Source organism: Vanacampus margaritifer, chromosome 18, assembly GCF_051991255.1.
Source record: "Vanacampus margaritifer isolate UIUO_Vmar chromosome 18, RoL_Vmar_1.0, whole genome shotgun sequence".
Taxonomy (NCBI): domain Eukaryota; kingdom Metazoa; phylum Chordata; class Actinopteri; order Syngnathiformes; family Syngnathidae; genus Vanacampus; species Vanacampus margaritifer.
The window spans coordinates 2,547,746-2,561,211 of NC_135449.1; the positions used below are offsets into that span (position 1 = coordinate 2,547,746).

The 13,466-nt window shown below is 39.9% G+C and overlaps 1 long non-coding RNA gene across 2 annotated transcripts in view; it reads left to right on the top strand.

The window, feature by feature from the left end:
* Positions 1-13,466, top strand: part of LOC144038278 (uncharacterized) — a 37,571-nt gene that overhangs the window by 21,802 nt on the left and 2,303 nt on the right. The window contains exons 4-5 of one of the 2 annotated variants that reach the window (XR_013289196.1): positions 4,729-4,856; positions 13,023-13,102. This is a non-coding gene — a long non-coding RNA (uncharacterized LOC144038278). The remainder of the gene's footprint in view (positions 1-4,728; positions 4,857-13,022; positions 13,103-13,466) is intronic. The other variant, XR_013289197.1, reaches the window with a different exon arrangement.

The following is a 13,466-nucleotide window of genomic DNA, read 5'->3' on the forward strand; positions in this document are numbered from 1 at the left end:
TGTTTTTTTCCCCCCACACTGCTTTCTACTTTTCATCTTGTCACACATCACACATATCTCTACCACGCATACACCAATACGCCCCGGATCCGCACACCTAACCCAACAACCAAACTGACTCCCACCCCACACACACACATTCACATAAGCACCCTGCCAATAACTAGAGCTGCATGATTGTACGAATTTGTGAGAATTTTTTTTTGCGACTATGAAGTGGCAAATTTGCGACGATAAAAGTGGCAGATTTGCAAAAAAAAACCTGAGAAACTTACGAGAAATACACGTAGCGTACTACTCGGATGTTTGTGCCAATACTTTTCGGTTGCGTTTTCAAATAAATAATGGCTTTAACCTTTATCATGTAAAGCATTCGCACTTTGAAGCATTGGGTACGGCCAGCGACAAAGACGCCTCGCTTTGCGAAGGTCCACACCCAGAAGATCAAGCATCAAAGTTAATTTGTTAAAATGTATATCTACCCAGAATTATTATTTACACATTCATACATTTTGGTATTTTTTTTTGTACAAGTATCTAAGTTGATGTGTCGAATCTGCTGCCCTCTGTCATTCACTTGCATTTACCAAAAGTATGCTAGCTTCTGATTGGTTCGTGTTAGTCAGCTGATGGGGGATCAGGAAGTGTTGTCGCTCTAACTGCCGTGTATGACGGGTAACGTTTAAATTAAGAATGAATCCGTTTCCATCCTGCCTTTTCATTTTATGAACAGTGTATTTCTCTCAAGTTTCAAACTTTTTTTTCTCGCAGATCTGACACTTTATAAAGTGGCAAATTTACAAAAAAAAAATTCTGCCAAATTTGCCACTTTATAAAGTGGCAAATTTGCAAGTTTTTTTCTCGGAATATTGCCCCCGCCCACAAATACATTCATACGTGGCCCTGATACGTCGTCGTAAGACTACCACTAACGTGCATTGGCCACATAATTTTTTTTACCCATATCGGGTCATTTTTTAACCCAGCAGTTTTAAAGGTGTAGATGGCGCAAAAGTCTCGATAGTGGGAAAATTCATCAGTTAAGTCAAACATATTCTTTACAAAAATATGTTCTATGCTATTTAGACTACCTGTAGTGGGGGTGCATAAAACATATTATTGTAAAGACGTAACTTCCCTTTTAAGAAAAAGTTCAAATAAATGATTAAAAAAAAGAAGAAGAATTTTATTTTGGCCAAATAAAACTTTTGGACCCCAGATCCAGAGTTAGGACTTATTACCCCAAACACAACGTATACCAACAGCTTCACTCTAATATATCGGAATTTGTTGCTTCTCTCCATGAGCTGGTGCTGGTGTACCTAATAAAGTGGCCCGTGGGTGCATTCTTTCCCATAATGCAGAGGGTCTCTTTGTCTTCACAGCTTGGCGGTTTTGCGCCAAGAACGCATTCACTCTCGGCAGATTCAAGATGACATCTAAGCTGCCGGCAGTGGGAACATAAATAGGGAAAAATGGCGCGGTGTCAAAAACCCGAGAGGGATGAGAGGAATCGGAACCGCGGACCGTCTTCCATCTGTGCTTCATCGCCAGTCGTCCTTTTATCACATCTGACCTCCACCATCAATCTGGATTCTCATCCACAAACGACTACTTAACCCCTCGACCCCGACATCCACTTTACTGCTTACGTATCGCCACACTCCCGAGTCGGCCATTTTCACAAATGGGAGTGGTCGTAATGGGGAAAAAAATCAATATTGTTATTATGAGATGCACCAGAATAAACAAAATCTTTAATAATGCTATATTTGTATAAACAATACAATACATAAAAATACAGAGGGACATAATTTCATAATAGTACTTGAAAATATAAAGATTCAAAGATTTTTTTAGACTGAATTTAAACTCGGCTCAACTTAATCTATAAACATAAAATATCAATAAAAGATTTTAAAAAACCAATACAAATTTAATTAAATAAAAAATCCCCCCAAAAATTTAACTATAAAGATTAAAATATTTTTTAAGATTCTTAAATGCAAAAAATAGAAATGCAAAGATTAAAAATTTACAAATAAAATGTTAATTACAAATTAAATGTCATAATTTTTTTAAAGACAGTGCTTCCAAAAATGCATACGATTTAAAAAAAAATAGTAAACACATTAAAGATAAAAAATTAAAACCATAAACATTCAAACATATATACACACACACAAATGCTAAGATTAATGCATAAAAAGGGCAAATAAAATTTTAATTACGAGATGACCATATGTCTGAATAATTTTTAAAAATGGGGGAAATTAAATTTTATAAAAAAAATAAAATAAAGCATTTAAAACATAAAAAAATAAAATAAAATAAGAAATAAAATGTTTTTTTAAAGTTCAATAACTACATGAAGCTAAAACCTTGCAAAATACTTTTTTTTTTTGCAAGATCCAAAGCGAGCTATTAAATAACGACATTAACAGAAAAAAAATTAGCAAAACTTAAATCGGTTTTGGTGGCTTACTGCGTGCAAAACCCGTTTTCCTGTTTACACAACGCCATTGCCTAAGTTTTCAGTTTCCACCAATAATATGCGGCTAATGCTGCCAAATACCGACTAATTCTCCATAATGCACGCTAACCCCCCAAGCTTGCCCGTTGGCGAGCCTCTGGGACACTACGAGAGGGAAAACGGGATCGGAGATCAAATTCCCTTGCTGTGGGAAAAACGCTCGCATCCCTCACAGGAATACAGCCGGGATCTTGGGCCCCTTGACTTTTGCGCGGCTTGCATCCATCGCCCCCACCCCCAGAGGAGCACCTTCAATCACTCCTGTAGCCTTTCTAAAAAGATTTGGCCAACACTTCCTGGGATACAAGTTTTGCTCCCATGATGCCGCGCCGTGGTTGGCGTTAAGAGGATAAAGTCTGTTGGAAAAAGAACAGTCATTGTGACATGAGCACGTCTCCCGTTCTGGTTAAATAGGTCGCCTTTAAGGCCCAGATTTGCACTCGGGGAGGTTAGGCACCGACTGTAGGTATGAGGGGGAAGTAGAGTTGCGCAAAAATCACTTAGCAGGAATTTGTGCCGCAACAACGCCATTAAATGAGTTTCCAAGCTGTATTTCATCAAGGGAAATGAGCGCGTTAAAGTAGCAGTTATAGTAGACTGAATATAAATTATACCAAACTTTTCCAACACACTCAAAACACGAGCAGAAAAAAATCAAAGAATAAAGCAACATTTAGAATTGTGAAGAGTTATGAGAGTGGTGTTCTTCTTAGATATGATTTGAATGAATGACCCGTTGTCGGTGATAATTGTTCACGCTGATTGGCTGATAAACCTAGCCAATAAGTGCATGACATAGAAGAAAGAAGACATTATCCAGTAAATTAAAGTCAGCCACCCCACTGAATAATATATATATATATATATATATATTATTAAAAGGTCTCCTGTGCTCATTCTATCATTTATGGATGGAATAAACTGTAAGCGTGGAACTTCTTTTGGGTTGGACGAGTTCAGGAGGTCCTCCATTCGTCAATAAGCCATTGATGTCATGTGAATACAACAGAGTAAATTCCGTACACTGGTGGTGGCGGCGGCGGCGGCGGCCCGGAGCGGCGACTCAGCTGACTGCCAAGTCACTTTCTTTTACAGTCGAGATGGAACGTTAGCACAGCCGCGTCCTTTCTGCTAATGTCGGCTCGCCGGCTTCCAGGGGAACTAGGACGACGTGATACATTTCACACTTGTGATGCCTTTTGAATCTTCTAAAATTTAGTTAATTTTCTTTCTTTTTTAAATATATGCTTTATTTAATTTTCTTAGCTCTTTGTAAGTGAGTTTTTTTTCCATTCCTTTCATGTTTTTATTTAATTTATTCCATTAAATAAAAAATAAATTCTAACCAACAGAATTTGTTTAAAAATAATTGTTTCACCATTTATAGAAAAAGTCATAGAAAATAAATAATATATATAACTCTTTGACTGCCAAAAACGTTAAATAACGTTTAGTAAAATCCAATGGAGGAGTGCCAAAGACGTTAAAAGACGTTTGTTTCAAAACAGAGGTGAAACTAACCATATTCTATTGTTGATTACTCAAAAACGGAATAAGGTAGAAACAAACTTTTTTTTTCTGATGAAAGATGAGAGTCCAATCTTTCATTTGGTAGTATGTGTGTTTCCATAGTCCAAACACAACATTTTCTGTGGACCTTGAAAGATCAGTCAAAAGATCAGTCAAAATGCTTAAATCAGCTGGCACCCACGCCATCCCTTTTCTGAAAACGTCTGGCAGTCAAAGAGATAATAAATACAAACACATTAATAATTCCATACAAAAAGTGGTGCATGAAACCGTGTGCAGGATTTTGAGTTTTTTGAGCTGCAGTCATTGTTAAAATGACAAAAATCCTGATTTTTGTTGTCATCACTGAGGAGAGAAGTGGATATAACATGCTGACATTTGGAGCCACCAACCTCCATTCACAACAAAGCAAAAAAAAAGCCGACAAGGGGATTTGTTGCTTTATTGCATGCCGCGTCAAAACAGTGACTTTTGCCTTCATTCAGCTGGTGGTCATGAGACGCATCCAGTCATCGTGTACTTCACACATTAGATAACCCCAATTGGGGAATTACACCGTAATCAATTGGACACTTGTGTTGAGAACTTTCACAGTAATTACACGAAAAAGCCACTCTGTCCCCAAACAACACTAAATATAACCTCCTTATGTCTTTGATATGCAGTTGTCAAGTGGAGGTCACGGAGAAAGGCATTCTTCGCCGTCTGTCCTGCTGCAACTTTGTGCCGCATGAGAGGCGGCCAACATGTGAATACAAGCAAAGACACTTGAGAACAACAAGGTGGCATGTCAGTGAGTCCTGTCTTCTTGTCGTGCACGTACTGTAAATAATGTCACTTTAGAGTGGGGTCAACTGTCAGAAGGTTGGCGGGTGTTGTACAACTATTTGACCCCCTTGTTGAATTTATAAAGTTTTTATTTATTTATTTAAGTTTTATGGTTATGGATTCATTAGGGACTCATTAGGGTGCTAACTTTGGCTGAGAGGTGGGGTAGAACCTGGACGGGTTGCCGGGCAATCGCGGGGCACATAGAGACAAACAACTATCCACAATTACATGTGCGTAAAAAGTACAATTTTGAGTCTTTACAGAACCTAACATCCGTGTTTATGGAATGCAAAAGGAGGCCAGAGTACCTGGAGACAATCTCTACATTAAATGCTGTGCGCGTATTGTTGCGTGAAATAAGTCCTCTGCTACCATGAAGTCAATATTCCTAATTTAAATGTATTGAGATTTCCTCAATCTGCCCCCCTTTTTATCACAAGTAATTGTTTAAAGGTGCATTGTGCCGTTTAAAAAGGTAATAATAAAGCTTTTTCTACATCCTGCATGCTCCACCAATGCCCAGATGAGTACAAAGAGCCCTGACTGTTTTACTCTGACTGCACCTATCTGCTTTTATCTTCCCTTTATAGTAGAGTGTACGGACCCGCACGCTCCACAGTTTCTTTGGGGAGGGTCGGCGTTTTTCTTACCTCATTTGAAGTCATGTCTTCGTTTGTCAACTGTGGCTGTCGCTTTAAGATCGTGCACGTACTCTCACACGCACCATGAACGAGCCTGACACTGATGCTGCAGTTACACTTTGGACCAGAGGTGGCAGTCGTGAGTGCAAAAGTGACAAACTGCACAAAGATCCTTTAAAAAGAAGAGGTAGGGTTAAAAGTCCAAAAGAAAGATTTAAAGTAATAAAGAAACATATGGAAAAACTCAGCATTATTATGTAGTGACAAAGTGAAAAAACAAACAAGCAAACCTTCAAGACGATGAAGCACACCTGGACAGGGCATGAGGGGGGGGTTCATCCAGCCTAATAAACGTCCGTTATATACTGTATCAACATTTCAAAAAATGACCCCATCCACCAAGACCGGAGCCATGTAACGATACATCTTAGATGAAAACCTAACCTAACCAAATACTTAACCCCAATCAGCTTGGTTTGGTGAAGTTTCTCCGGCCAAAATGCTCCCCTGAGGGGTGCACAAACCCCGTGACCAACAGGAGCCTGATTTGCTATGCTTTCCAACTGATGATGTCACAGCTTCATTATCGTCTCTGTCTTCTCTCTCTCATTTAAAAAAATCTTTTTTCTTTGACCTTTTTTTTCTTCTCCTTTGCTTGTTAACAACACGACTTATCTTTGTTTCTCCGGCTAACAACATCTTCTGCTCTGCAGGCATGCGGGAGCCGACAATTTAATGAAATAGAAGGTGAATACTGACAAGGTGTGACAAATGGCCACATGAGCTAATGACAAAGTCAAACCGAATAATGATCACTTTTGATTGACAGCTGATTATTATCATCTCTGCTAAGTATGAATTCCGTCAGGCAAAGCGCTTTGATTGTACTATATGTTTAGCTGTTATTTGTTAAGTTGTTTTTTGTTGTTGTTGAAGTCAGATAGGTCTTTATTAGTTAGTCACTTGACTAGTTGGTTAGTTATTTAGCTAGTTTCGAAGTTGATTATTTGGTTAAGTAATTGGTTGCCTAAGTTGTTGGTTGATGGGATAGTTGGCCACTTGGTTGAGTAGTAAGTTAGTCAGTCAGTCAGTTAGTTAGTTGCGTTGTGAGAGTGTTGGTTTGGAAGTTAGTCGGTCAGTTGTTCAGTCACTTGGCTAATTGCTTATTTAGTTTCTTGGGTATACAGTATAGGCATGTTAGTTAATTAGGCAAATAAATAAGTTAGTTCATCCATTAGTTATTTAGTTTTTAAATTAGTTAGTTGGGTAGTTGATAACTTGGTTAATTTCAGTTAGTTGGCTAGTTACTTAGTTGCCTGAGTGGATTGCTAGTTAAGGACATTAGTTAGCTGACTTGGTGGTTCATCGGTTTGTCAGTCAATCAATCACCCGGTTGGTTAGGTGGTGAATTACTTAGTTTTTTGCGTAGCTGCTTGGGTACAACTTGGTACCTAACCAGCTAAATAATCAGTTACTTGGATGACCAGTTGTTTAGCCTATTAGTTTGTTAATTGTCTTATTGGTTGGTTTGGTAATTAGTCTATCATCCGGTTAGTTATTTGATCATGTGGTGACTTAGTCAGTCAGATAGATAGAAATTTGCTTGCATCGGTTGTTGGTTAGTTGATTGATTGGGTGGCTTGTTAGTCATTTGGTAAAATGGTTAGAAGGTTGGCTTGGTCAATCAGTCAGTAATTTGTCAGTTGGTTGACTAGTTAGTTGCGTGTTGGTCTGTCAATTAGTTAGGTTCATGGATTTGGTTTATAAAGGCAGAACTTTTTGTTATTTGGCTGTCAGTAGATGGTGCATGCATAGCTAATGTTGTGGATTATTGGCATGGACTCAATCCCATATTAGCATTCATTAATTCGTTCATCTCCAATGGTGGTAATCCCTTTAACCCCTGATCCCCAGATGATGAAACCACTCTTCGTCTCCCCGTGTCACATGTCTCAGCCCTTGTTAGCCTTCTCTCGCTTTTTGCCATCTGGATGTGTTGTGCCCAACCTGCTACATGCTCCTACACACACACACACACAAACGCAGATGGCATTCATTGTCTTTGATTTATGATTGTATGTTGAGGACATGACATGACCATTTCAACATTTCAGTCTTCGCATGTTTAATAAGTTGGCTTGGCTGCGTGTGATAAGTAGAACCACTTACAGTGTCATGCCATACCTCAAACCAAACCGGAAGTCTACCATTTTGTATCAAAGAAGCCATTTTAGGTCTTTCGGCTACTCGCGTGCCCTTCAAAGATGAACTTGTCCTAGAGATTTTATCCGATTGATACCAAAATTGAATCATGTTTACTGATTTTTTTCTTATCCTCATTATAATTCATCTCACATTCTGCTGTATGTTTTGTGTTGCGCAACACAAGAGAACCAGATCACACGTGCATGCATGCATGCAAGGAGAGGTGTTATTTATTTATCATGCTGATTATAATCCCTCAAGGGGAAATTCATTCTACGCTCTGCTATATATTGTGTTGTGTACCACATGCGCACACAATGCAGGCATACAAGCAAAGGTGTCAGTGTGAATGGCGTGCGCAAACACACTAGATCTCGGCGGTGGGGGCTTGGGGGGGACAGCAGCCAGAAAGCAGAAGAGGTCCGCGGTAGGATTCGAACCAGAACCCTCTGGCTCATCATTTTCCAGATGTCCTTCAAAGAAAAATTCATCCTAGAGATTGTATCTGATTTCTGACTAATTTGAACGATGGCTGTTAGGAAGATGGTCAACAATAAATTTGAGTTTTGTCATTGCATGGGTACAGAGGTCAAATTGATCACCCTCTAGCAGACCCTTAAACTTTTTAAAAATTAGTTCCAGATATGTTATCCAATTGACAAACCATTAAATACATCTGGCAGCGTTAAAATTCCCTTTTTAATTGCACAAACACAACACACCACAGTCGCCTCAGATTTCCATTCAAAGGAAAGTTACATAACTTTTCAAGCGGAAAAAAAATCAATGGGATATTCCTGGAAAAGCGAAGTAGACAATAGCCTACTGTATTAAAAAAATAATAACAATCTTCATCATTAGGGCAATAAAAGTGCAGAATCCATTGCTTATTTGGCCCAAGAAGTGCGAGAATGAACTGATTGCTTCTCCAGCGGAGGTCATGTTGACGCATGGGCCACCGTGCCAGGTGTTGCCACTTGAGCTCGCCAAGCTCGAGCAGGTGCCGGGTAGCAAGGAACGGGCAAAAAATAATAATAATGCAACGACCTAATAAAAATTCCCAATTTCTGCATACTGTGCCTCATTATGCGGCTTTGCTTTTACAAAGGATGGAAGAAGTGGTGTCGTTTTATGAAATTTAATGCCCCACTAAATGTGTCATATTAAAAAGCTTATCACTTTTACGGCATCTAAAATCAAGTTGGAGATGGCACATTGTATATTCCACCTTGTTAACAGGTACTGTACTTCTTTTGTATTCACACTGAGCCTGACCTTGTTGCGGGTTGCATAACAGAAAGCAGATTACAAACTGGGGCAAAAGGTATACAAGGGATCATTTGTGCAAATGTGCTGAACAAATAACGGACTGAACAAATAACGCCGGCATAAGCCCACGCCACTGCAGGGTTTTCATTTCAAGTGTGCACTTTCAATATACAATCTACAGGCACAACATTAGGAAGGACTGCTGAGTCATATCCAGCATTCTGCCTTTTACAAATCCCTCTTTATGTACATCTGTTGTTTAGCCGGCTAATGAGCTTTGCATTAAACTGTTAAGCAATCAGCCAATAAGGCCCATCCAGACGATATGTCATCACCTTTGTCGTGACTCGGCCGCTGGCCTCTGACACCACCCTAGCACGAAGCGGGGTTTGCAGACTTGGTCGCTAGGCCGGAGAAATGATGGTCTTAGCGTGTGCTAGCTAGAAACGACATAAAAAATAAATAAAGACACGGATAGATTTAAAGCTTTACCAAAAGTGAAAAAAAACACCCTGGGTTTTGCCAGTGTACGGAGAGGGATCCTTGAGGTTAGAGTTCGTTATTTTAAACTCAAAGGGAAAACCTTAGTTGTGGTTGACACGGCTGCCCGTAGCGTGTCGGCCGCATACAGCTTTGGTACACGCCAATACGTTTAGTGAATTTGCGTAATATGGTGCACTCCATTTAGCATTCTGATCATAATTGGGATTTCTTTCATTTTTGGGACTATGCTGTGTTTCTTGGCAAAAGTACAAATAATAACCTATTCTATTTGGTTTGGGATTTGGTTGTTAAATACAGGGATGTGATTTTTCCGCTAATTCGCGGAATTTCGCTTTTTTTTATCTCCCCCCCCCCAAAAAAAAAATCAGATTTTTTTTTTTATTATTATTATTATTTTTTTGTAGTTCATTGTGTATGCACATGACTCCGACAGATAACATCTTCTGCTATAACAAAGACATTTGTGGTATGCTCTAATATGAGTTACTTTTCATTTGGTCATGATACAATTATTTGTTCATGAAATTTGAACTCTTCAACATTATTTATGTGTTAACTTAGTCATCACATTAGTTAGATATGATGATATTCTCAGTGATAGTTTTTAAAAGCAAAGGCAGTCCAATGTTTTTGAATGTGACGGATTTTGAGTTGACTAAAACTGCCATTTTATATGGGATAGTTCAATATACATTGAAAATTTATGCTGTTGTTTTGTCTATTTCTTTGTCATGTGAGTGCATTGAAAGTACTTAACTCTTTGACTGCCAGACGTTTTCAGAAAAGGGATGCCGTGGGTGCCAGCCGGTTTAAGCATTTTTGACTGATCTTTCAAGGTCTACAAAAAATGTTGTGTTTGGACTATGGAAACACACATACTACCAAATGAAAGATTGGACTCTCATCTTTCATCAGAAAAAAAGTTAGTTTCTACCTTATTCCGTTTTTCAGTAATCAACAATAGAAAATGGTTAGTTTCACCTCTGTTTTGAAAAAAAACGTCTTTTAACGTCTTTGGCACTCCTCCATAGGATTTTATTAAACGTTATTTAACGTTTTTGGCAGTCAAAGAGTTAAAGACACGGAAAACCCATGAGCTCCGGGGGGCTTCGCCCCCCGTGTCCCCCCCACCAGGGCACTGCCCTGTACCTAGCTGGGTGCCAGCGGCCCCCAGACCCCCGGCTAAATTTTCGGATAATTTCACTTTGGTCAAATCACATCCCTGTAAATAGTAAACAAATAAGCAAATGCGGATTTGGGGGACAAATCCACCCACTAATACTGTATACAGTATATACAGTTGAAAGAGAGTGAGATTGTACTGTATATTGCCAACCTCTTCTGTGTTCTTGCATCCCTGTTGTCTTTTAAGATGGAGAAAGAGGATTTATAATCAAATTCAAGGGAGAGGAAAAATGCAAATCTAATGCTAATGCAATCTTTGATAGGATTAATAAGGAAAGACAAGTGGGTGGAGGAAGAAATAAACACAACAGAGACGCAGAAGGCAAGTCAAGAAAGGTTTTGAGTGTCGGTGATTGTCAGAGGATGAAGGCTGAAAAGCAGAAGCGGCTCTTCATAAAACACATTCCAGGCTGATGGACAGGTGGAGGGGGCGAGCGCGACTCTGCGGCAATCTTGACATATGAACAGTTTCATTCGTGCCATGTATAATGACATGATGTCCAAACCAGGGTCAGGGTTTAAAATCGTATATTCAGACGTAGGTGACTTCAATTCTGTATAGCACTGACAGCTGTTTCTAACAATATGACCAGATCCATCTATCGATCATAGGGTGCCTTTAGAAACGCTAAAGCAACTTCAACCTGCCTGGCATGTGCCACATACGGTAAGCACCTCCCGCAGACACGCCGGATGCCGTTTATCCGGCGGCGAGCACGCTAGCTCATATAGCGGTGAGGATTATTCAGCTTGTCAGCTGAAATAAATGGTAGATGGAAGCCTGAAGGGGAAGATATCTATAAATGTCACACCAGTAATGGAATCCAGGCGGCCTATGGTGCGTCAGGGCCGTGCTAAAGAATAGCGACTTCTGTGGTGATTTTGAATATTTGCCGTGAAAAAAAGAGGGTGTGGGAGCCCATTTCTTTACTTTGCTGAATTTTTTAATAACGCGGTGTTGACGACTTATCAACTGTAAGGCTCAGCATACGACATGGAGACATCAAATGCAACTCTTCTTTCCCCTGAGCTTCTCCCTTATTTTTATTTTGACATTTAAAAAAAAAAAAAAGTCTAAAGGACATCCGAGGAACACTTAATCTACATGATCTGGAGCGACGAAGCTGGGAGATATAAAGAAATGACAGGATGCTGGGTACAAGGACATGTAATGTAAGGCAAGCAGGAAGAATACAGACAAATAAAAAAAAATGGGATTCAGAAAGAATGAGACAATAAAAGCCCAAGGAATGAATGTCACAAGGTAACAAACTCCACCATGCCAGGGAAAAGAATAATGCCGGAGAAATGTGGCGGCATGGATGATCACATTTCCACAAAGTGGTCCGATCTGGTTCAACTTGCCATGGTACGCTTTGGAAGGTTAAATCCTAATCTTGGGGAGGTTTTGTAGGTGGATGTGACAATTCTCCGTCCACAAAGGACTACGAATTAGCTCCACCATTTAGACACCGTTACCATCATGGTTGCTACCCGAGCAGAGGTTTTGACAAAATGTGGACTAAAAGAGTGGAATTTGAGCTTAAAAGTAAAGTATGAAGTCTAGAAGGACAGTGGTTTTAGTGATGCCAAATTCATCAGGGAGAAATAAAGGGTGGCCTCTCAGAGGTTCTGGCAAAACATTAATAGGCACAAGTGAAGAACTTCTGACCAACCGACTATGAGTAAGGTTAGTCTAGCGCCAGGCTGGTACACCAACAGAAGGTTTTTGACAAAGGAAACTGTGGACCAAAATTGTACTCTGTGGTAGAATCTAGGACTCATTCATACATCTGGTCATCAGGCTAGAGGGAGCCAGTCAGGAAAGATTGGACCGCTAGGGTATATTCCTGAAAATAGAGGTACAAGGTCTCTGGGGGGACAGTGGGTTTTGGTGGGTGCTGTTGCCAAATTCTTCAAGAAGGACTGGCGATGAACTTCTGACCCTGTAGGACATGACATACCTTGGGGGGGGGGGGGGGGGGATTCTAGGTCCTCCTGGACTGACGTGTGTGTGGACAAATCTTTTCCATCAGGACGTTCGTGCAGACTGGAGGAATTGAAAGGTTTTCTTCTTTCTCTTGACAAGCCATTACTGCTCCCATGACGATACCTTAAAAAACTAAATGGATGATGGATTTGAAATTGCAGTGGAAATGTTAAAAAACCCAAGAAAAAAAGACAGTGATCAATATGCTGCTGCTGCTGCTGCGAGCGAAAGCTATAATCAAACACTTTCATGATAATAATTGCTCTGATTGAAGCCTGTCTCACAAATCTCACAGCAAACTGTGCCTGTCTTTTCTTTTTTTGCTTGCCCACAGTGTGAGCCTGTGTTCAAATCTCCGCCATCCATCTCTCGGTCAGCAAGTGGAGGACAAGATTTCATATAGTCGACAAAAAGGTGCACTTGGGCGGCAGCATTTTTAGACAACCAGAAAAAAAAAATGTAGGTAGGACCTAATTAAGATAGGACAAATGTGTACTCGGATAGCAGTATTGTTAGACAAGTAGATAAAAACGCACACTCGGGTAGCAGCGTATTAAGACAATTGGGCCCAATAAAGGCGCTCGGGTAGCGGCATATCAATACAGCTGCACAAAAACACGAGCTTGCAGCAAATTAAGACAACTAGAAAAAAAACTGCACTTGGGGTAGCAATTTGTTAAAACAACTAGGCAAAAATGTGCGCTCGGGCAGCAGCATATCCAGACAACTGGACTCAAACACGTGTTTGGGGAGCACCCAAGTAAGACTGGACAAAAAA